Below are 25,033 nucleotides of genomic sequence, written 5' to 3' on the forward strand. Positions count from 1 at the left end.
CATTAGGGCAAACCCCAGCACAGCCCAGCTGCCTCCCCCTCCTGCCTGCTCAGCACCAGTTCCAATAAACCTCCAGCAAAATGGTCCAGATGGTGGAAAGGGACACCCTAGGTGGGTCCTGAGGTGGAGCAATGTGGGTTGATCCATGGCAGTGCAAACCAGAGATCTCCTCACCAGAGCAAGGTTTGCCTCTCTCAGTTGGCCAAAGGTGCAGCATTAAATCCCCAGGGAGGGGGGAAATCTAAGCTGTGCCTCCCCTGGTTCCATCTCTTCAGCCCCCCAAGGCTGCAAATCCTCAAATACCTTAGAGACAGCTCTTCCCTTCCCAGCTCATGCAGAGGTCACAGACCTCAGGCCATTGGCCAAGTCTTCTGCTCCTTGTCCATTTAGGATGAGGGCCAAAGCTGAACAAGACAATCTGAATCAGCATGGAGATAATCTCTGCAGATGGGATTTTTTCAGGCTGCAGTGAAAGCTAAGCCCTGCAAATGCCACCCAGGGATAGTTTGTCTCAGCAGCGCTCTGGCTCTTCTTACAACTTAAGTTTCAACACCAGAGAGGGGTTTAGAAATGCATTTTCATATTTATTTTGTCTGTTAAATAACGGGTTTGTGCTGAACAAGCCATGGGGTTTTCCTGTCCTGAAATCAGCTCCACTGGGCTGTGTAAAACCATAACGTGCTGCAAACATCTTGTGCATGATGGTCTCCTCCCAGGAGTCCTTAGCTGGGAAGAGAGGTGCCCACATGGTGCCTCTCCTGGCAATGCAAGGAGACACTAAAGCTCTCTTTGTCCCTCCTCCAGTCTCTCTGCAGGAGATGCTGGTGTTTGGACCACAGGTGGCATCCCTGCTTTCCCACCAGTGGAAACACAGCTTGCTTCTGCCCTAACCACTTTACACACCACTGGCTTAAGAGGCAACTTATTTTAGATTTCAGTAAGTCTGTGACTTCCTCCTGTGGAGAGGGCATCAATATCCACCTGATCAGAACAGAGCTCCCCTGCCCTGCCCACAGCCAAGGAGCCCCAGCTACCTTGTGTGCTGCTGGAAGCCTCCTGCCATGGGCTCAAGATGTGTTTGAGCTGGGAGGGGGCAAGAACTGTCCACAGATGCCAAGTCAGGGACCTGCTGCCTTCTGCCTCCATCCCTGTGCTGCGGGATTTGGAGGGGATGCATTGCCCAATACCCAGGTATGCTCCAAGCTGCCCACAGAAAGTGCATTTTGCTTGTTCCTTGTCCTTCCCCTAAGCCAGGAGCATTGGCTGCTTCCTCTTCACACTGTTCCCTACAGTCTGGAGCTTCTTGCTTCAGCAGGGGTTGCTGCTGGCTCCAGCTGCACTCTGCTTTGTCTCCTTTCTTTAGCTGTAGCTCTCCATTTGTGTGCTCTCAAAGCTCACCTTTTCATACCAGTGTCTTCTCATTTTCAAACCAGTGTCTTCTCTTCCTTTGGCCTCTGTGCTGGCAGAGCTTGAGGGAAATTTTGTTAAGTTTAATTTGTTGCAGAAAGAGGATGGTAGGATGGGAGAAAATTATGCCTGAACCTCCCAAAAACCCTTATTTCCAATAGCTCCTCTCTTCCCCTGGTGGATTCCACTCCTCCAGCACTTCTTTTCCCCATTCCAGCTTCAGCCTCAGGTAAGGAATTGTCTCCAGTGAAAAAAAAGATGCTTCACTCTTCTCCTGAAACAAGGTTTAGGGAGACACTGGCTTCTCTGTGATCCTAGAGAGAGCAAGATATTTGTGTTCTCCTCTTCCAATGCCCTCCTCCTACTCCACCTGTCCCCTGCATCCCACACGCATCAGACCACATCACACGGTGCCTCTCCCCACCACTGCATCCTGCCACATGCTCAGCCCCATTCCAGCCCCACAGGCCCAGCACGAGGTCCTCATCCTCAGTCCCCCAACATCTCCTTAGTAAGCTCATCCCTCCTCTGAGAACTCCCAGGCTGACATCTCCACCCAGCCTCTCCCCCTCATAAACCTTCCTGGATGTCCCTCTGCCAACTCGAGATCACCACAGCAAAAACAGGACATCACCTCCAAGTCCTCCCCACCCTGCTCCAAAGGGTAAATTCAGGATTTTTTTCCCATTCCCCAAACTCCCAACTTTACTACCATGTTTTGCTTCTTCTGTTTTCTTCCTTTTCTGCTGGAAAAACACATTTAGGTGTCAGGTACCTTCAGCCTCAGCTATTCCAAGCTCTGGGCTTCACATTTCCCAACTCTTCATCCCAGATCCAGTCCAAGGCCAGCACAGCCAAGCACATGGGCAGAGCTGGTATTTTTCTCCAGCTGTTTTGACCACATCACCCTCATGCCCTTTTCTGGCCAAGGACACTTCCATCACTCCCAACTATCTCATTCTCACTCCCTGGGCAAGTTCAGCCTCACCCTCCTTGCAAAGCAATTAAATCACTGTGGGTGACATTAATGATGCTGATGGAGCATAAGTTAGCACTCACATCCTTTCCCTCCCTCACACACCATCAGTGAACATTACAGCAAATCCCTTTGCATATTCCTTCAGCAATGAGCACAGTAATTCTCCTTCATCTCCATCTCTCCCTTTATCCACATGACTTTACCAGCTGGCTGTAGGGAAGCAAGAAGTGTCTAGGACCACCAAAGAGATACTTCAAGGACAGAATGATGTCTCACTGCATGGACAGGTAAAGAAGAGGATCAGTCCTCCTCAGAGCTGTCACACCACACACACCATGCCACCCAAAACTGGCCATGACAGGCCTCACATCAGCCTGGCACAGGAGAACCCACACTGGGGTGACCATCCCTTCCACCTGCACTTGCTGGAGATGTCAGTGATGCTTTGGCCATGCTGTGTGTCCCTCAGCAGCACTAGGCTGCAGCACAAGGCCGTGCTGAAGGATGGACAGCAGTGTGATACCGTGACGGCAGGAGGGCGCCCAGCCAGCGCTCCTCAGAGAGGCCTCCCGACCCTGACTGCCAAAATCCTGCTTTAAGCACAAGAAAATAAATTGTGCAACCTGCCTTGGACTGAATTGTAACACTCAGTGTGGGTGGAGGGGAGAAAGGGGCAGGAGCTGGTCTGAGGATCAGGCCCTGCATCACAGCGTTTGGGCTGGACCACACTAACACCTGGAGCTCGAGCAGCACCGGGCTCTGCCCTTCTCATCCCTCACAGGTATGCCCAGGGTCATAGCAAGCCATCAAGCACCTTGCCAGGGATCCAGAGATGCAGCCACATGCAAGCCCCATCCTTGTGCCTGTGCTCAGTCCTCAGGAGCTATGATCTCTCCTAGGCTGGCCTGACCCAGCAACACATTTCTTCTCCCACCCCAGCTCTGACCATCAGTATTTCCTCAAGTGCATGTGCAAGGAGAATTGCCTCCATACCACTGTGGATCCCCAAACTGCTCTGGCAGTGCATCAACACTAGATGTTTGGTCCAAAGGAGCTAAATAATCTACCAGGATCCTCTCCTTCCAGCTCCTCATCACAAGTGAAAGCACAATTGCAAGCCTTAATTAGAGTAATTTGTTCAGCAATGCAAAAAAAAATAACCCACCCCAAACCCCTGTTTGAGCCTACTTGTCTCTCTTGGCTCTAGTCTAGGACAGTTGTTGCATTATCACAGCTTTGCTCCCATAATTTACATGGGCAGACAGTGATGGGACCATGGGAAACTTCAGACTAAAAGAGAAGAGATTAGATTGGATGTTAGGAAGAAATTCTTTACCCAGATGGTTGTGAGGCTATTACAGCAAGGCTTAATAAGAAAAGGTGGGAAAAATGCAATGGCTTGTTTCTTCAGGTGTCTCAGCTCCAGGTGATCTCACAGAGGTACAAAAACCACTGCCAGAACTAAGTACCTGCTGCTTGCTCACCAATCAGAGCTCAATGGACTGTGACTTCTTCCCTACAGCATAATCTGAGAAGCCACCAGCTTCTCCAGATCCCATCCTTTGGTCTGCAAGATGATTTCAACTACCTTCATGTACATCAGTGTTTTGCAGGTTCAGAAACAAGAGATGCACAACCCCACCACATGTCAAAAAACTGTCAGAAAAACTGCTGTGGTCAGGAAAGGATGTAGAAAACAGAAGTGCTGCAGAAGTGCTGGGACATATCTACAGCTTCCACCAAAGACACCCAGGAGAGCAGCACCTGACAGCATCAAATTTATAGCCTCAAAGTGTCCACATTTCTGAAGGAGAGGAAGATGGTGTATAGAATTTTATCAGCAAATAACTCTTGAACCCAAGAATTAGAACTTTTAAAAGGGAGTTTTTCAGGCTGCTTCTGAAAAAAGATAGTCCAGGTATCCCATTTCTTGTTGAGCTACTGTCCAGGAAGGAAGCTGTGCAGAAAATTTAATGTAGCAGGCCTTCAAACTTGGCTGTAAAACAAGATGTCCAAGACAGACCATAGAAATATAGAATATGTTCAGAGCAGTGCAGGAGGTCTCAGCACTGTGGTTACTATGCTGTTTAATTTGATGAGTGAAAAACCATGGAATTCTGGAAGAAAAATAAAAATATTCATGTGGTATCTCAGAATTACCAGGGGTAACAGACCTTGATGAGCTCCATCAGCACAAAGTGATGTTCTGCCTGCAGCCACTTTCAAGACACCATGAGGATCACAGAATCAGAGTGGTTTGGGTTGGAAGGGATCTTAAAGCTCATCCAGTGCCACCCCATGCCATGGGCAAGGACACCTTCCACTATGCCAGGTTGCTCCAAGCCCTGTCCAACCTGGCCTTGGACATCTCCAGGGATGGAGCAGCCACAGCTTCTCTGGACAAGCACTGTAGAACAATGACACTCTCAAGGGGTCTGGGACCACAAGGGAAGAGTGGGACAGACCAGACCCCCAGGATCCTGTGAATAAAAGTAAACTTTGAGATGATCACAGGGAAAGGCAGAACAACCAAAGTGAAGAAGCAGCAGCAGAAGCCCTGCAGATAGCTCATCTGGGACCTGGGGTGAGTACTCTGCTACCTGACCAGCTGAAAAGTATGCAACCATTTAATTTCCCTCATGAAATCTAGCATATCTGGGAGGGCCTCAGAGCTGAGTTTGAGGTAAATTAAATCAGTCTTTTGTGACTTTTTTTTCTCAATAAAGTCACTTTGTCATCTCAATTTTCCACGTGACACAGCCAGGAAATGTCAAGCTGATAGAAATTTCACTGGGATTATGGTGACCTTGGAGCCCCTGCAGGTTCAGGAAGTCAAGGCATCAATTACACATCAGCCTTAGATTTTTTTTCTTTACCTTCTCTTGGTGTCTATCACTGTACCTGTAAACCTCACAAAGGCTGGGACACTGTCCTGGTCTTCGTGAGTGCCAAAGGCACAGAAACCACGATAAGAGAAGGCACTCATGGAATGGGAAAGCATCTTCCAACACCACAGCTGTGACAGAGCTGCCATCCAAGGGATTTGTCAGATGAAGATGCTGGAGGAAACAAAATACCATTTAGGGGAGCAGAGGTGAGGATGGAAATGTGGCTGAGGAGGCAAACAGAGATTTCTGTCCAGGCAGAAGGCTCCAGGCAGAGGTAATGGAGGAGGTATTGCCACTTCCCCAAACACTCTCTGAGTTTCTCAGCCAGCATGAGCTGGAAACATCCCAGAACCAAGCAAAGAGCCCAGGAGAAGTTGATCTCTGGGCTAGTGGGAATGGTGCCTGGAGAGCAGGTGAAGACAAGGTTGTAGAAGCCAATTAAGAGTGGGAGCAGTGGGATATATCTATTTTAAATCCTCCTGCACGGCTCTGCCACAGTTTAAGAGCAGACCTTTGGAAATGCCCAAGCTCTCCTAGCAGAGCAGTTCCCCAGCTGCATCCCATACATCTTCCCATGGTGCCAAGACCCTTTTGCCCACGTGCTTCCCCATGAAGAAAACCTCTCAGTGCTGTGGAGGCAAGAGCAGAAGCACCTGGTTGGGCAGATGGAGAGCAGTTGTTTCATCACTGCTGAAGAAGTGCTCAGCCCACCAGAATTTGGGGGGGAACCCAATTCTGCCGTGGGGCTGAGCACTCTGAGGAGGAAGTGAAGGATGCAGAACTCAGCCAGGAATGGCACTGGGTGTCCCACAGGTCATCTGAGCACAAGGGTCATTCAGGGGTGTTCTGAGCACAGTAACAGACTCTGCACGTGTTTTTCCAGCCAAACCCAGCTCAGGAAGGTCTGTTCTGCATCCTGATACAGCAGAAGCCCTGAGCTTAACTCTGGAACTGTAATAAAAAGCCCCTCTAATAGACAAATTCACAGTGTCCTAATGATACCAACCCCTTTTTTTCCTTTGCAGTAACCAATGGGAAAGCTACCTCAAGCTGGTTTTGCCCCATCCTATTTCTGTCTCCATCTCTCATTTCCTTCTATCCAATATTACCTTCCAAATTCCTACTCTGATCCTTGGATAATTCAAACATATTGCATTGCTTTACAAACTGTGTTATTTTATCCCTTTCACCTGCCACTTTTCTTTTAGATAAACACTCATAACTCCCAACATATCACTTTAACTCTTTGACTGTCACTGGAAATTGAACCAGCTGAGACTTTCACAGGGGAAATTCTTTCTTCTCCTTTTCTTCTCTGTGTTAAGCCAAGCAAAATCTTACCTGCCTTAGCACTGTCTTCAGATCATTTAACTTAAACTCTGCCTAACAGTTTTACCAACTTCTGGCCCTACTGTATCTGTTTAGGCCTCACTTGTGGTAGAATTGTCTTAACCACAGCTCCTTGTTGAGACCTATTTACTTCTTGCCACAACCATCACCTCTCAGGATGTGAAGGCACTGAGCTGTACCCAGGAATGAGATCTGGATGCATGCATACCCTCAGCATATCTCACACCAGTTTCCCATCCCAGTGCAGTGAGCATGGACAGCACCATGAGCAGGAGCTAAGCTAAACACTCCCAAAAATGAGGAGCATTTTCCTGCTGCTCCTCCCACACCACTGCCATCACTCAAAGTCCAGGCCTGCCTCGCCCTCGCTGTTGGATCTGAGCTCAAGGATGCCCCAGCATCACATCTTGCAAACCAGGCAAGCCAGAAACAAGCCATGGGTGGAGCTGGAGAACAACCAACACAGCAAGCAAAGGGAAAAAGTTGCAAGTTACAGTTCCCCTACAAACAAAAAACAGGAGCACTTCACTCCTCATCTTCACATCCATCACCCAGGGATCCCCGTGCAGTTCCTTGGGCTTAGCTGTGCCTGCACTCCTCAGGACCCAGATCCACCTCCCATAACCATGGGATCAGCTAAATCATCTCAAATCATTCAAAACCTCTAATCCACTCAGTCTTCCCAATCTTAATCTGTTTTGTTTCCCCTAACTTCCTTCAGGACACAGGATCAAAGGGGGTTTTTGTTGGACTTTGCTAAAGCAGGGTTTTGCTTTTGCCTGCAAAACATCCTGCTGGATATCCTGCTTTGGCCAAGTGCTCCTCACTGCTGGGCCACCAGAGCCAGCAGCCTGGTCCTCTGCCTCCCATGCACTACTACCATGTCCTCAGTTTGCCATCCCAGTCCCAAGGGGCTACAGAAACAGGGCATGTACAAGGCAGGTGAGGTGATGTGATGTGAAGGGACTTGAGCACAACTTTTCTGCTCCCATGAAAAGACATCTCTTGATATCTATCAGTGGATGCTGCCACCTTCTTCCAGGGCTACCTTCACCAATCTCTGGTCACCATTTGGAGGAAAAGGACCACAGCATGAAGGTCTTGGGAGGTTCCACACTATCCATGGCCACAATATTGCATCACCTTCTCAGCAACACCACTCCAAACCAGATCTCAGGAGCTAACTGTAGGACCAGATGGACAACAGCTGTGCCACGAGGGATGGCTGTTTGGAAACAGCTCACAAATCAGGAGGGATCCCACAGTCTGCTGGCTGCTTTGCCATGAGCCTCAAAAGGCTGTTGGGAGGTGCCTGGGTTAACAGGGCTGCTCCACTGAGATCCTCTGGCTCAGCCAGGGTCACTGCAGATCTGTGTTGCAATGCCTCTCTGAGTCATCTGTTTCCTTCCACTCACTGAAAATGGCCTCAAAGTTTGTACAGATGGTGCTTAATCCCCAGTTGGACAATAGGTGTTTGGACTTTTAAAGGATAATTCCTGAAGGAAAGCAGGGGCAGGGAGAGAAGGGTGGGAGAGGGCACAAGCAGGATGACAGGATGCAGGCCAGCAGGGCAGCCAGCCAGGCAAGGCTAAGCATCCAGCAGGGATGAAGCCACAGGACAGACATCCTTTGAGCCCACAGAGGCTCAAAGCAACAGTCAGTGCTAAATCTCAGAGGCATGAGGACCGAGGGACCATGTCCACCCCAGAGACCTGAGTCTGCCTGGGGTTTTCAGTCCTTGACCTGGCACAGAGCCCTCTCCCTGCACATTGCCCTGGTCACAGCTGCATGAAAGATGGTGGTAGGGCTGCTGGCCTCTTCCCAAGGCCAGGATAGCACCTGGTAGCACCTCCTCCTGCCCAGATCCCACCCAGCTCAGGTGAGGAAAGGACATGTCCATCCCACCTGGATGGACAGCTGATGCTACAGGAAACAGTGGTGAAGCTGAGCTGCTCGAATGATGCTGTGTCCAGCCTGCAAAGGTAAACACTCAGCAGCCCACAGCCAGGGTTTGGGTGCTAGCACGTCTGGAGGTCCCAGGAACACTCTGTACAACACACAGGGTGGTGCTTTCAAAGCTTCTCCATTCCTGCCTGCCCTCAGCTGTGCTCATATCAAGGTGAGTGAACTCCACCACCACCCCAGCACTGAAGCTATGGCAGGGGCCAGTGGAAAGACAGGAATGGAGGGGGTCAGCTCATGCTTGAGCAAGGGAGAAGCTCTTCTGTGGGGCAAAATCCTCCATTTCCACCAGTCAGAGCACTGTGGGACTTAAAAGCATGAGAGCAAACCTGACCCAATGCAGGAAGAACCTGCAGGGGGATTTGGGGCTCTTGCCCACCAGTTCTCCCCTCCATCCCAGACCAGATGATGTGCAGCAGGGAAGGGGTTTGCTCTCTCTCTCTCCGCTAATAACAGAGCATCACATCTCCATACTGGGGCTCCTGAGAAACAGGGTCACAGCCAAAACACCTCCACTCCCTGCAGATTCACCGGGGCTGATGCAGCCAGGAGAAGTGAGATACCAAAGTCCTGAGAGCACTGAGCAAACCAGCGTGGGGCCAGCCTTCCTCCCTCAGCCACGCTTGCTGTCCCTATCACGCATCCGTTTGACACGGCCCCACACTTCTGAAGCAATTAGCGGCTGAACTGAACCAATTCCCAGCGTGCTGTGTCCAACACAAACAGCACAGGCTGGCCCATGCCCCACACCTCCATGCATGGAGGGCCTGGCTGTCCCTGCCAAGAGCAACACAAATAACCCACTGCTCCTCCAGGTTAAGCAGCAGCCCTGGAGGACTGGAGCGCGATGGCTGGGGCTGAACTCCGCTGCCGGCTCCCGCGCCGGCAGAAAAGCAGCCTCTGTTCACGGGTGGGTCAGGAGGGAGGCAAGCACAAGGCTCTGTGTATGCAGTGCCTGTCCCAGGGGCCTGGGGAAGAGGCGTGAGGGCGGGGGACAGGCAGTGAGGGAACCCCAAGGCAGGGCACGGGGGTGTTTCATGGAGAAGGCACTTGCAAACGGCACCTGCAGGGTGTTTATCAGCCCTGCCAAGGCTCCAGCAGCTGAAATAACAACTTGGGGAAAGGGGGAGAATGCTGCTGGGCCCCCTTGCCCCAGCCCTGCTTGGCTAGGTGCTGCTGGGATGCAGGCTGGTGGGTCACCACAAAGATCAACCCCTTCCCTCTGGAGCCAGGGATGTTCCTGGGCTTGGTGACAGTCCCTGGCAGGGTTTTGGGAGCTCAGCAGAGGCCTCCTGCTCATGTTAGAATCTCTTGATGCAGCAGCACAAGCAAGGTTGTAAAGGCTTTTCTGAGGCACATCACGATTTTGGATGAAACAGGTTAAAACCAGGCCACTCCTCTCCAGGGACATCATTTGACAGCAAAGGGACCCAGGCTGCTCTCCAGGAGACTGAGCTGAGGACAGGAGGTGCAATGGCAGCAAGCCCTGCCCCTTGGCATGCCAGCCTCCATCAGGAGCTGTTTGACACCGGGTGCTGTGCAGCTGCTGCCAGGCCAGGATGCCGCTCATGCATCCCCTGCAGGTCAGAGCTGCCTGGCTGATCAAGTGTGCTCAGACATCCACACAGTAGCAGCTGGCACACACCAGAGCTGGCACACCAGGAAACGTGTTGGGAGCAGTGTGGGAGAGAAGTCAGTGGGGTTATGGTGATGCTGAGAGCTGTGTCTTGCCTGGGATCAGCAGGCAGTGGGGATCCCAGAGGGAAGCTGTGATCCCAGTGTGCCAGCTCCTCCTCACCTTTCACTGCATTGGAGCTGTACTTCGCCCAAGAAAGCCAATGACATCCTGGCCTGCATCAGGAGGACCAGGGAAGTGATTCTCCTCCTGTGCTGGGCACTGGGAAGCCACACCTCAAGTGCTGTGTCCAGTTCTGGGTACCTCAATCCAGAGAGAACATTGAGGGGCTGGAGCAGGCCCAGGGAAGAGCAACAAAGCTGGTGAAGGGTCCAGAGCACATGTCCTGCGAGGAGCAGCTGAGGGATCTGGCAGGGCTCAGCCTGGTGAAAAGGAGGCTCAGAGGGGATCTTCTTGCTCCCTACAACTTCCTGACAGGAGGGTGTAGCCAGGTGGGAGATCAGGCTCTGCTCCCAGGCAACCAGCCCAGGGAGGTGGTGGAGTCACTGTCCCTGGAGGTGTTTAAGGCACTCAGTGAGGTCCAGCTGACCCAATGGTGTTCATGGGTTGGACTCAATGATCTCAGAGGTCTTTCCAACCTGATTCTGTGATTCTGTAGTTCAGTGTCTCCTTGGTGTGTTCCAGTGTGCCCAATGGCTGAAACTGAGCTGCTGCCATATCCCCAGGGTCTTATCCTCAGCAGGATGGACAGGAGGATGCAGGAAGCCATAAGTACAAAAACATGGCTGGAGATGGTCTACACAAATGCCACAGCAGTGGCAGCTATTTTGGGAATGTTGTGCAGGCAGCTGAATTCCTTGGACATCTACCCATCAGATTCCCAAGCTTCCCATGCAAGGTCTTCACAGACAAGGATCTTTCCAGGGATGCAGAGGAATAAACCTCCAAAAGCCATGACTGAACAGAATCTGCCCCAGACTCCAGCCCAGCTAGAACCGACCCAGCCCACCATGGCACCAGCCTTCCCACAGAGCAGACTAACCCAGCATTGCTGCAGTTGCAGACAGAATGATTCCTGTGCAATTAGGGAACTGCTCCAATCACTGCCCAGGCTCCTGTGAGCTTCCAAAAAGCAATGTTTCCGTTTTGTCTTGGTTCCCCAGCTGCCAGCACCTCCCCAAAACAGAGGAGAACCTCACAGCCAGAGATGCCAATATACAGCCAGCCAGCCAGCTGGGTGCCAACCTCTGGTGTTGGCTGTGTTGGGGGTGCCTGGTCCTTCAAGCTTTGACAGCATCCCTGTTGTCACTGCAGTGACATCAGGACAGATTCATTCTGCCCATGCAATGCCCTCCAACCAGCCCTCAGGAGGGAAGCACGCAAGGAGCCAGAGCTGGCAAGCTCAGCGAGCAGATTCAGGGGCTTTTTGGATGGGGCAGTGTCAAAAGACTGACAGACCCAGCTGCATAGTAGAGCTCTGACTCCCTGAGCTGTTCCCTGGAATGAAAACACAACACAGACCTTCCCAAATCAGCACTCTGGTCCCAAGACATGCCCATGGGTCATTGGAGTCAGCAGTAGCTCCTCCAGTGTCACTTGTTTTCTTGTTCCCCCCTTACTCATCCTCATTTTCCAAGACTCCAGCACCCAGTGTTGGTCTTTGGATACTCACTGATGCAAAGCTGCAGGATTGCTCAGGCACCCAGGAAGGAGCTTAGGTCCCCCCAGCTTTCTTGTTGTGCCTTGGGGGTTGGTGCTGAGAGACAAGGGGGGCTCTGGCAGTGAACACACAGCACATGGAGTCTCCCCTACAGCTCCAGCTGTGGCAGGACCTGCAGGGTGCACCATGCCTTCCAGCAGACAGTTCCTGACTCCACCCAAGACAGTAATAAAAGGCATCTGGCACATTGTCCTGCTTTAACCCCAGCCAGCAGCCAAACCCCTCGCAGCCGCTCGCTCACTCCCCCACCAGTGGGATCCGAGAAGGGTAAAACCTGGAGAACTCATGGGTTGGGATAAAGACAGCTCAACAGGGAAACCAAAAGCCACACAAACAAGCAAAGAAAACCAGAATGAATTCACTGCTTTCCATGGGCAGGCAGGTATTCAGCACCTGCAGGAGAGCAGGGCCCCATCCCATGGAACAGCAGCTTGGGAAGACGAGCTCTTCCTCCTTCTTCCCTCCAGCTTTATACACTGAGCACGATGGCATGTGGTCACCTGTGCTGTCACCTGTCCTGGCTGTGCCTCCTCCCAACCTCCCAACCACCCCCAACTTCTTCCCCAGCGTGGCCTTAGGAAAAGCAGAAAAGGCCTTGGCCCTGTGCAAGCCCCACTCAGCAATAACAAAAACATCTCTGGGTTATCAACCCTGTGCTCAGCACAAATTCAAAACACAGCCCTGCATCAGCCACTGTGAGGACAGTGAACTCCACCCCAGCCAAAAGCAGCACACAAAGACAGGGAATAACATGGCTGTAGCTCAGGGGCTCCATTATCAGTATGGAAATACATGTTCTTCCTCAGAAGCAGGGGACAGAGCAAGAAATGGACTGGAAATGTGGCTTCACTCATGACACCTATGCAGAGCACACCTGGAACAAAAACCAGGCACTGGGGCTAGGCTGTGATTCTGCCAGGCAAAACAGAGGTGGGAGATGGATTTACCTCCCCCTCAACCACTACCTTGGCACCACTGCATCAGCAATGCACCCCTAAGTACACAAACAAGTTCTTCCACACATTTAAAGCTGATAAAAGGCACTGGACATCACCTTTGGCTCCAGTAATGGCAACACAGTTGGCTCAAAATGTTTTCAGAAGCTGCCATTGCCCTGGAACTCCCCACAACAGAGACTGTCAGTGATGTTGTGTGTGTGTGTGTGTGTTGTTAGACCTCCATCCCCTTCCCACCCTAAAACTCTGCCTTAGGGGCAGTGTCCTGAGTCTCTGAGCTCCAGGGAGGTCACAGCCTTAGCTACCCTCAGTCACACAGCAGGTGTCTGCCATTCCCTGCTCTCTTCATCAGCTGGGCCCCACAAACAGGACAGGAGCAGCAGCCTCAGCTCACAGTGTGCTGTGAGAAATTTTAAACATCACAACAGCAAACTGCACCTTCTGCAGATCTGGAGCCCCCTGTGCAAACTTGGTTATCTTTACAACCAAAGCTGCAATCTTTCTAAGAATGAAATCAGCTCTGTTAGACCAGGACTATTGTTTTCTAACCTAAATTGCTGTAGGTCACAGAAGGGGAAAGGAGGCAGAGATCCATGATCATCCATTGTCTGGGTGGGTTTGTTAGGAACAGTCTGACAGATTAACCCATGTTGGAGCCAGCCTGAAGCCAAGGCAGGATGGAACTAGAGGGGAGCAGAGTAAGGGGGACACAGCTGAATGAGGGGAAGTTGAGCCAGGAATCAAACTGCAGAGGCAGAGCCTGCACCATGCAGCAGGCAGGGACCCCAGGAAGGACCAGGACAAAATGGCTTTGAACTGAAAGACAGTGGGTTTAGATTAGACATTAGGGAGAAATTCTGCCCCATGAGGGTGGTAAGGCCCTGGCACAGGTTTTCCAGAGAAGCTGTGGCTGTCCCATTCCTGGAAATGCTCAAGGCCTGGTTGGATGGAGATTGGAGGACCTTCCCTAGTGGAAAGTGTCCCTGCCCATGGCAGGGGAGTGGAATAAGATGATCTTTAAGGCCCTTCCAGTCCAAATCACTCTGGATTACTGTGAAAAAGCAGATGCCCATGGCACCATGTGAATGATGCTTTTCTGCATCCACTGTCAGGCTCATCACTGAAGGCTGGCAGCAGTACTATATGCACTCCACAGGTCCCTGTGGACACATCACACAGCCCAGACCCTTCCTCTTTCCTACCAGGGTTACAAGTGTATCTGAACATACATCTCAGTCAGACCAGGCTGCCCAAAGCAATTCATGGCCCATTCTGTCTCTATACAGGGCTGAGAAACAGGACAGGCTTCATCAGGGCATCAGGTCAAAGTTCACACCTCTAAAAGCCTGTCAGGCAACATAATCCCATCTTCAAAGCAATACTGCTCTCCAATCATGGCAGCTGAGCTCCAGCCAGACACCACAGCCAGGTTTTCAAAGGTATTTCAGTTTCTCATCACACAGATTAAAGTCTGGAGGGATTTTCAGAGGCCCCTTAGTACATGCATCCATCAAGTTCCTGAATTACTCAGGCATCTCAAAAGTCTTCTGCTCTGTCCCCACATTCCCTGGCCAGGATCTGTAAGTGGTAGCAGCTCTTTCATGTCCCATGAAACCTTGGCAGACTCCAGCTTCATCACTCTCAGCAGACAGAAGATGCTCCCACTCTTTCACTGAACCTCAAAGGAAAAGTCCCAGCCTGGAAACTCGAGGAACTTCTGTTCCTGCAAGAAAGGCAAAGGCCCAGGAGCCAAAGCTGAGCAGAGGCACAGGTCTGCTGGCAGTGCACGCCCTTGGACAGGTTTGTCCCATCCAACTTAGAGCAGCCAAACCATCCCAGGTTCACCAGGGCTAAAGACAACAGGGGACAGCACTGAAGGGACATCTACAGATAGACAGGGTGTCTGGGCAGCTCTCTACTCACTCTGGACCATGGAACACACTAAGCAGGAAGGCATCCACAAGGATCATTGAGTTCAGCCCCTGGGTCTGCACAGGACATCCCCAATAATCCCACCCTGTGCCTGAAAGCATTGCTCAAACACTTCAGGAGCCCTGGCAGCCTTGTGGCCACGATGGGGGAATGATTCCCTGGGGAGCCTGTTTAGTGCCCCACCACCCTATGGGGGAAGAATCTTTTGCTAATACCTAATATCCAGCCTTAACCTCCCCTGAGAGAGCTTCATGCTGTTCCCTCAGGACCTGCCACTGGTCACCAGAGAGCAGAAATCAGCACCTGCCCCTCCACTGCCCCTTGTCAGGAAGCTGTGGACTGCAGTAAGGTCTTGGATCAGGGTACCTGAGCAGGACTGTGCCCATAAAGCACTCCACAGGGACACAGCATCAGGGCAAAGTGTCACTGAGGATATGCCTGCTTAACAGCCAGGGACACTCAGGGAAACCCAAACTGCTCAGCATAGTCAGTGGAACAAATTACCCCACTAAACCCCCAAGCCCCTGTCCTCTTCCTCCTGGTCCTGTGTTAACCAGGGCTGGGTTCATCCGGAGGAAGCCAAAACCAAGGCCAGCAGCAGTGGGAGCACAGCTGGATGTGGCTGCTCAGCCCATGCTGCAGCTCCAGCACAGCTGTAAACAGCTCAGCAGTTTGTGCACGCCCAGTATTGATGTTATACAAAGGAGCTGGAAATGGAAATGATTGCACTGGACCCACAGCCGGTGGCTGCTGGTGCAGACGGCACCAACAAAAAGAAATCCAACTCCTCCGGCTCTCTTCTTGGCACTGGAGCCAAGGAGCAGGCTGGCCAGGAACGAGCAAAGCCTTTACATGTTTGCCATCTAGTGGGCTGGGGACAACCTGACACGGGCTGTCCTGAGACAGCCAGAACTCACCTCTGTCCCTGCTCAGCCGCCTGATGCTGACAGCGAGGAGAACCCACACCTTGCAGAGCATCCTGCAGGTGAGAGCCCAGCTCTGGGACAACATCCATCAGGGCAAGGGGGCTGTGCTTATGTGGTGAGAGCCCAAAAATCTACCCCAGGCAGCTTAGGGTGGTGCTACCACAGCCAACAGCCAGCTGGGAGTGGGGATCTGCTGGAGGGCAGGAAGGGTCTGCAGAGGGATCAGGACAGGTTGGATTGATGGGCCAAGGCCAAATGCACAAGGTTCAACAAGGCCAAGTGCCAGGCTCTGAACCCAGGTCACACCAAACCCAGGCAATGCTCCAGGCATGTGGAAAAGTCTGGAAAGAACTGGGCAGAAAAGGACCTGGGGGTGCTGAACATGAGCCAGAGTGTGCCCAGGTGGGCAAGAGGCAAAGCAGGAGCAGGCAGTGATTGCTCCCTGTGCTGGGCACTGGTGAGGCCCCACCTCGAATCCTGGATCAGTTTTGGGCTCCTCATGACAGGAAAGATATTGAGGGGCTGGAGGGTGTCCAGGGAAGGGAACGGAGCTGGGAGAGGAGCTGGGGAGCATCAGCCTGGAGAAAAGGAGCTCAGGGGTGGCACAGTCATTCTGCCCATGGCAGGAAAATAGCAAACTACCAACCCAAGTGCTGGATTTGATCTCAGGTAAAGCTCCATGACCAGAAGAGGAGACCCCATGATGAGGTTGTCTGCACATCAATGCACGTGCTGAGCAGCAGTGAGAAATTCCAGATTATTTCCTGCAGCCAACTCCATCTCCACCTGTTCCCCCACTGCACAAAAATGACAAACTCCCATCTTATCCAAGCACACCCCAAATCAGTGATCAGTATGTCAAACAAGGAAAGAAGATGCTGTGCAAAACATTTCCAGATTTATTTTAAACAGGTTTTAGCAATCAGCCAGCACCTTTTGGTTCGCCCTCGTTTGCCACAGGAGGCAAAATTTATCTTTCTTCAGTTTTCCCTTTTTCTTTTCATTATTTCAAAGGAAGTATAAAAAGGCCTGCAGCCTCACAGCATCCCAGGAACTTGGGTACCACTGCTAGAATCTGTGCAGAAGCCCAGGTTTTTCTGCCCAAGGCAAAACACAGCCAACCAGCCTCACTAGGGCTTGTTGGGCTCATTTCTTTGTCCTGAAATCAAAAAAAGAACACCCCAACCCTGCAAATACCATACCTACAGCAATACCCACCTGGTTACTGCTGGAGCTCCATTCCTTGTGCAGATGAGCTGGGAAATGTGGCTTCATGGAGGCTTTACCTTGTGCTTCAGAGGCAGATCCCTGGAAAGCTGCAGTTACTGGTGCACACTTCTGTGAGCTGGGCTGAACAGGGACAACACAGGACAGGATTGTCCCACTCCCAGCCAATCCCAGCAGCGAGGAAAGGATCCCATGTCACACCAGTTGTGCTCACAAATCTCTGATTCGCTCTACAGGAGCCACTGAGCTCCTGCTCCTGTCACACAGCAATGCTGGAAAACTGAGCAGACCTTATCTTCCACCAGGATCCAACCTCAGACACAGTCATGGCTCAATCAACACTTGTTACCTCACCCTTTGCTGGCACAAGAGACTCCAGCTCTGAAGTAGGGCTAAATTCCTCCAGGGATCTGAAAAAGCTGTGGCTGTCCCATTCCTGGAAGTGTTCAAGGCCAGGTTGGACAGGAGAAGGTTGGACTGGTCTAGTGGATGGTATTCCTGTCCATGGCAGGGGACTAAATTATCTTCAAGGTTTCTTCAAACCCAAACAATTTTAGGATTCTAGGATCTGCCATAACAACCCCTTCAGTTCCTGAGCATCCCTGCCATGAACAGTGACTTCAGCAGCCACCTGCATGTCCCAGCACTGTCACCACCAGGAATGAAGCCAGGGATGCAGTGCTCCAGAGTGGGCTGCCAATGTCTCTTAAAACCACATTAGATAAATGCAGAGAAGCACACAGCCCCATCATAGCCCCCCCAGCCCATCACTCTGCTCTCCTGCCTCTCTGCCTGCTCTGCTTTCCAGAAAATAAGAGTGGCTTCTCCTCTTCAGCAGAACCACTCAGACATGGCCAGATCTCAGAGCTCACCAGGCTCACAGGAACCAAACCTCTTGGCTGCCAGGATGATGCCTCAGCAGTTTCTAAAAGTGGTGCCCAGTTCAGACTCTCCACAAGAGAAGGGAAGAAGCTGGAGCAGGTTTCCAGGACAAGCCTTTCTCACGCTGTAAGCTCCCACATATATCCAAGCACCTTCCGTGGACTCAGCACAGTCCTGCACCTCCACAGCACACACAGCTTAGGAGGAAGGAGTTGGTTGCATTGTCAAGGCCATGGCTGAGGGGGCTGAAACACTCCTTGAGGGCCAAAGCAATCACTTACCTTGCCTGGAAGATGTCAGGTCTCAATTCTTGCAAGCTCCCAATCATTTGATGTTTGTAGTTTTGCCCCCGCTAGCCTCAGCTGCATTTAAAGGGAATTGCTTCTCACCCTATGCTGACTCTGGGATGTAAGGAAGGCCCACAGCCCAGAATGGCACAGGCAGGTGGCAGCCAACAACTCAGAAACCATCGAGGAGGAGCCCACCCCACTATGAGCTCTGGGAAGCATGCAGCATTCATCCAGTCCCCCTTGGATAGCCAACAGTGAAAAGCAGGAGGGAGGAGATTTGGGCAACCCATGATCCAAGCCAGGACTAGCTGCAGATCAGGAGCACAGGGCTTTTTGAAGGTTCCCACCTGATGGGAAGGGGAACACCATTAAACCATCAGAGAATTATGAAGGAGGGGGCAAGATACCCATGGGCTTCACTGCTGCCACAGCATCTGGCAAGGGAACCTCTGCTCCAAGCTGATCCTCCTGAAACATTCAGGAAGGGCCAGGAGGTGTTCTTCTCCTGGGGAAGCTCTCTCCAGCTGTAATTATGTCATTGGGAGCACAGGGAGGTTGTCACAGCAATGCATGACCCAGCAGCCTAGACCTAAGTCCTATACTAAAGTCTAGGTCCAGACTAGATCCTATACTAAATTCAAGGAAGCGTATGCAGCACTCTGCTTCCAACACCCCCATCGTTCCAGAGCTGAGTACTGGATAAAGTAACCAACCTTTCCTCTCTGTGGAAAGAAATCCTCTCTCCTCCCCCTGCAATTACAGCCAAACTTTGGTGAGCACCATCACCTCAAAAAAAGATACACTAATGCTACCCCACTGGTGACCTGCACTTGTGCAGAAACCACTTTTATTCAGAAAGGGAAGAGCTGGAGTATCCAGCAGCCAACCTTTCCTCTCTGTGGAAAGAAATCCTCTCTCCTCCCCCTGCAATTACAGCCAAACTTTGGTGAGCACCATCACCTCAAAGTAAAGATACACTAATGCTACCCCACTGGTGACCTGCACTTGTGCAGAAACTACTTTTATTCAGTAGAGGAAGAGCTGGAGTATCCAGCAGCAACATTTCCTAGGATGTCAGTGCAGCTCCTGCAGATGTCCTATGTTTTGGTACAGCTCACCTGCTGTAGCAGCTCCCAGGGAAACAACCACCCACCAGACCCTCGGCACACAGGTCTGGGGTCACCCAGCAGGAACCAGCACACAACCCTACACAGCTCTGGATAGGGTTTCCAGGGACTGTACAGACAGGACCACTACATCCCTTGTATTATGGGGTTTAGGCTTCTCCCTCACACATTGAAAACATCATTTACACAGCCACTTCAGGCTGAGCTGCAGCATGAAGATGCACAAGGGGGTGAGCAGATGCACATACACTTCCCATGTGTGCAGGCAGTCACCCCAAGCTGCCCTACACAACCCTCAGCAGGGTCCTGATTTCTTCAAAACCAAGGAAAAGCTGGAAATTCAAAATTAATGGAAGTATTTTCACACATGCATCAAGACTAAAGGTCAGGAATTCAGTACCTATCTACTTTAATATTATGTAGTTTATTCCAGCATTAATACTGACGGCAAGAGATTAAAGGTGATGACAAACCTGTGCTTCAGAGCTCAAGCTCATTTGTCACCAGAGCCCATGGAGAAACGTGCTGTAGAGATTTTAGTCTGCATTTTCCTGCTTCAGAACTCACCCCCCTCATCTTGGAACATGAGACCACCTCCCATGCAGGAACCAACCTGTATGACCCTTACAGTCGATTTGTTCAGTACCTCATCAGCTTTATTAGCAGCAGCATGACCCAGGCAGCACTGCAGCTCACCCAGGAGGGCTGCTGGAGTCGATCCTCTCATGTCCCCACCCTGCAGGCTCCTGAGCTTGTGACACCAGGAACATGGGCCAAATTCCAGCCCTTCTGTCACAAACCAGCAGAGGGCAGCTGGAAACGCAGCAGGGACAGGCACACGCTCGGTCAGTGCTCCACTGCTGAGCATTCCCCTTGCCCAGCGCCCCAGGAACTGCAAGGACAGCCCAGCACACACACACAGCCCTGCAGGGGCCAGGAGCTGCTCCCATCCATGGCTCAGGGAAGCCCTCTGCCTGACCTGACAGGGCCCATGGCCAGCTGCTCCTTAGCTCACAGGGCTCACGTTGACAATTCAAGCCCAAACTCCCCCTGGCATAAGGAAAAGAATTTACTAACTTCCAGGGACCACTGCATGTGATAAAGATATCCCCTTGCTTACTCTGACCCTCTGCCAAAGCAGTAGGCAGACAGGAGCAGCAGCAGGATGGGTCTAAAAAAAATACACAATCTATACCCACAAAAACTGACAGAAGCCCAGATGTAGACCAGGATTTCCCCTGTCCCTCATCCAAGCTCCTCCATCATTCTACAGTCAATTTATTTTACATTCAGGCTTTTTTCCTAAGCCCATGAGAAGCTGGATTTTCACCTCACCTCTCTGTAGTGAGGAATTGGTCAGCACCAGCTTCTAAAGGAACGAGAGAGAGGAGCCCTGGAGTTGCTGGTGTGTTTGTGGCAGGGCAGCAGGATCTCTAGCTAAGATAACCTTCTTGTTGAGCTCCAGCCTGCACCAGTGCTGCCAGGTTCTTGCACAATCCTGGACAAGTCATTTAGGGCAGAAGTTCACAGAGAGCTCCAGCCAACTCCCAGATCGTGGTTGCTTTATTTCCCAGGCTCGATTTCAGGAACTGATTCAGCCCATGAAAGGGACAGATCACCGATGGGACCAAGGTGACAAAACCAGTAGAAATTCACAAGTACATTTCAGTAGCTAGAACTTGTTTATTCATAGTTTAATCGGTTCAGGATTATTCTTTGCAGTTTTTGAAGCAGTTATTTCTTCTGTCATGCTCGATCTTTTTAAAGAGGAACAACAGCCAGGAATGTTTTTCTGTTTTGCTGAGTGTGAGCAGCCAGGGGAAGCAAAGTAAGACACCTTCCAAGCACAGCACCCCAGAAGCACCCCATGGAAAAGAGCCAGACAGGGAGAGAGGGAGGCTGGTTCACACAAGATAAAGCAGCAGGGAAGGCTGGGTCAGGTCAGTGCTGACAATGCTCTTGCAATTACCACTCTGAGTTTGGTTTTAAAAGAAAGCAGCTGCTGCCATCTGCAAATCAAGACCTAGATGGTGGCCAAGTACCAGAGACACTGCTGTCTCTTGGGAACAGGAGACAAAATCACTGGTCTGTTTTTAGCTGTGTGCAGGAGCAAGCAGCAGAGGCAGCACAAGCAGATCCACCAGGCAAAACCAACCCAACAGCAACACTGAGATTTTGGGAGCCCTTCATACTCCCACCAGTTGGGCCCCAATGACCAAATTGCATTCTCTACTGGAGGACAATACCCACTTACATTTCACCTAGTGTAAATCCCACTAACACACTCCAAAACCACTCTGGGATGTGAAATAGAGCACATAAAGGACAGAGAACTCAGGAGATTTGTACATCAATCCAATGTAACACTAAAGCAGCTGCATAGCTGCACTCTGTCAAATCTCCTTTCTGAGAACCCCTTAGGACAGGAAGGGCAGACACAATCCAGGCAGAGGCAGTGAAGCACAAAGGGAACCACCCCAGGTCAGATGAAACAGCACAATCCTCGGAAAGCCCTTCAAGGCCACAGGCAACAGCTCACTGGGGGTGTGTGACAGGTTTGTGTAATGCCATGAAACCAACTGCTCAGGAGCCTGGGTGACTCAGCTCTGTTGGGGAAGATGCCACTGCTCCTGAAAACTCTTCTTTCACAGGTCCTATCAAATGTGCCCATCTCTACTTACTTGACACCTTCCCCATGTTTTAATTAGGGTCACACTATGTATAATGCCCAGCACATTACTGGGAAGGAGAGGGAGGAGAGAAGAACACAGCTGACCAAAGAAGCTGCCTTCTGGGAAAGCTGCAGAGAGCTCAGCCTGTCTCCCTGATCTCCCAAACACCTCAGGAAAGATGACCCTCACTGTATCTGATGTTCAACAGTGCCGTTTCTTCCACGGCTTAAGTTTCCCATTGCCCCACAGGGAAACAGGGAAGGGAGGGAAAGAAAAATCTCACGACTCCAACATGACAACAGAGCAAAGGAAAGCTTGGAGAGAAAAAACAGCCACCAGTTTAATACAATCTTAGTACCAGTCAGCATTACAGCAGCCATGCAGAGTCTATGCCTGCACCAGAAGGTACAGAAACAGCAGGATTAGCTGAATCAGCTTATATACAGTGGAAAATTTCCACATATCATCTAAATCAGCAAGGGAGGGACTGAGCTTAGGTTATGCTTAAAATTATCTTCTGCTCAGGAAAGCAAGTGCTGCCCTGGAGCACTCTTCCCACCAATAATCAACCTTGGACTCCAGTGTCTTGGTTTGGATTTCAGGTGCAAGTATGTTCCCTACAAAAGGCAGGGCTTTTTTCCACATTAACTACTTCCCTGCTTAATCCTCGATTTCCATATGTCAACTCCACTGACAACAGCACAGTGGGAAAACAAGCTGTTTGTCACCACAGCACACAGGAGTTTACCTGATACACTGTGGGTGTGTTCCCACCTACTCCCTACCCCTCTGTAGCAGATTTGCTCTCCTACCTCCTCTTCCCTTGCAGTCCTTTTGGTACCAGCTTGACCCTGAAAAACAGGGCCCACTGGTTCACCAGGAAAATATTGTGCAGGATGTCACATTTCCATGCAATTCCTGAATGTAACTTACATTACATCCTGAATGTAACTTACAGTACAGCTTCATGGAGCTGATGGGAAGGATGTGTGGGAACACAGCCCAGACAGGGAAAAAAAGATGATCTCTGCTTCAGACACCAACCAGCTGATCAAGTGCCACTTGCTTTGAGTAGCCAACAGAAGCAAGAACTCTGCTCACTACCTGATTAATATTAGGAACTAGAGGTTCACAATGAGAGCCAATCAAAACCCTAAATCACAAACCTAATCCTTGTTCAGGAAGAAGTTTAGTAAAAGGCTTACATGAATAACCCAAAGATTTTAATAAGAAATTGTGGTGTCACCAAGCTGCTCTTCAGCTCCATTGCAGCCCTCAGCTCAAGTTTGACACAATTCTCAGGCATCTTCCCATCAGAGATGTTTGGCCCTTTACACAGGACCCCATTAGCACAAGTAAGGCCAAGCTGTACAGGGCTTGGAGCTACCCAGCCTAGTGGAAGGTGTCCCTGCCCATGGCAAGGGATGGAATGAGATGGGCTTCCAGGTCCCTTCCAATCCAAACCAGTTTGGGATTCTGGGATTTTGTGTACCAGCTGGTTAAACAGCCAGTCCAAACCTCATGTTCTATTTATGTCCATGAGCTGCCCCAGGTACCTCAATAGGTGAAAAGACAACAACCCTGAGCCACATCTGCAGAGGAAAATGGTCTGTCAGTAATGTGAGGAAATCCCAGCTCACACCACACACTGGTTTGCCATACCAGGATGAAAAAGTGCCACATATTCCCACCTGCCTCCAAGCCCTGTGCTTTCAAACCCACCAGCTGAAAGTGGTAGCTCCAGAAGGAGAAGTGAGTGGTGGATTTGCCTGCTTTTGGCAGTTTTGTCATGCTTTCATATGGGAAGGAAGACACCACAGAGCTCATTCAAGAAACTGGCAAGAGAGAGCACATCTCACACACCTGGCCTCAGACAAACCTCTCTGCCACACTCCAGCAAAAACCAGGCAGTGTGAAACAGCATGAGAGCTGCTTGAGCTCATTTAACCAGTCACAGGCCTGGCACAGCTATGACCTAGCAGATCCAGGCAGCTATCAGACTTCTGCAAAGCTAATGCAACACTAGGAAGAAGGAAACACCACCACTCCTTGAAAAGTATGTTTTTCCATCACTTAGCACTTCCTGGATTCCCTCCAGAGCCAAGTTTAACCTTGTGGCCCTGATTTAACAGACAGACTTTATTGTTCAGCCAGTAAGAGCATGCACAGATCACTGCCATGAAGATGTATGCAGAGGGACCACCTAAGGACATATCCAGGACAGAAAAGGCTTGACAGGGTAACCCTGAAGAAGCCATGAAGGGTTCTCCCTCCACTCCAAAGGCAGTTTCCTGCAGGTAATCCCCTGGTCTTGCTGCTGGCTTTAGACATAGGGATTAGGATTAGGTGTTACAAGGTGTAGAAACTGTAAGAACAGCCACCAACATGCACCAGCATAACCTTCTCCAGGAAGCCCAGAGTCCCAGCCAAACCTCCCCACAGAAGGCAGCAATTAAAACGGAATTGCAAAGTTGAACAGCAGCACTAATCACTATGAAAAGTGAAAAGACACACATTTTACACTAAGATTTCAAACTGGAGTACCCAAAAATCAGCTTCTTAAAAGAAAAGTGAGGTTCTTTCTGATGTGTTTTAATAATAAATACAAGTTATTATCAACAGTGTAAGACTTCACTATTCTTCTGGAGAATGAACAAAAGGTGTGATGAAGTGTGTGCAGTTTTAGCATAGGTATGATGTTAATTGTCCCTTTAGGCTTTCTGCTATCCACCCATGAGCAGGGAAGGACAGGAAACTTCTTGACAGAAGAGGTGCAGGAGCCCAATAAGTCCCAAAAGCCAGCTTTTACTACTTGGGATCATGCACACTGGGTACTTCTTTTGTTAAGAATACCAAACCATCTCTTCATAGGGGTCTGACAGCAAAGATGTTGCATCAAAGATTAGAGCAGTTTTGACAGGACTGAGGCCAGAAGCAGACTGACAGGGATTAAACATTAAGGAAAGACCCAAGCTAGCTGAGAAGGAGAAGAGGGGGGGCTCACAAGGGATAAAAGTCATATTTACAAGTCCTTCACACTCAGGAGAAAGGCAAAGGAAATAACTACCCTCAGGCAGGC

General features: G+C 50.6%; 1 long non-coding RNA gene across 1 annotated transcript; it reads left to right on the top strand.

The window, feature by feature from the left end:
- The first annotated feature begins 16,747 nt into the window (after positions 1–16,747).
- On the top strand, positions 16,748–23,203 carry LOC147649523 (uncharacterized). Its single transcript, XR_015278670.1, has 2 exons — positions 16,748–19,026; positions 19,203–23,203. It is a non-coding gene; the product is annotated as an uncharacterized LOC147649523 (long non-coding RNA).
- Positions 23,204–25,033: the final 1,830 nt, after the last annotated feature.

The sequence above is a fragment of the Cyanistes caeruleus genome, chromosome 22 (genome assembly GCF_971803275.1).
Source record: "Cyanistes caeruleus chromosome 22, bCyaCae1.hap1.1, whole genome shotgun sequence".
Taxonomy (NCBI): Eukaryota; Metazoa; Chordata; class Aves; order Passeriformes; family Paridae; genus Cyanistes; species Cyanistes caeruleus.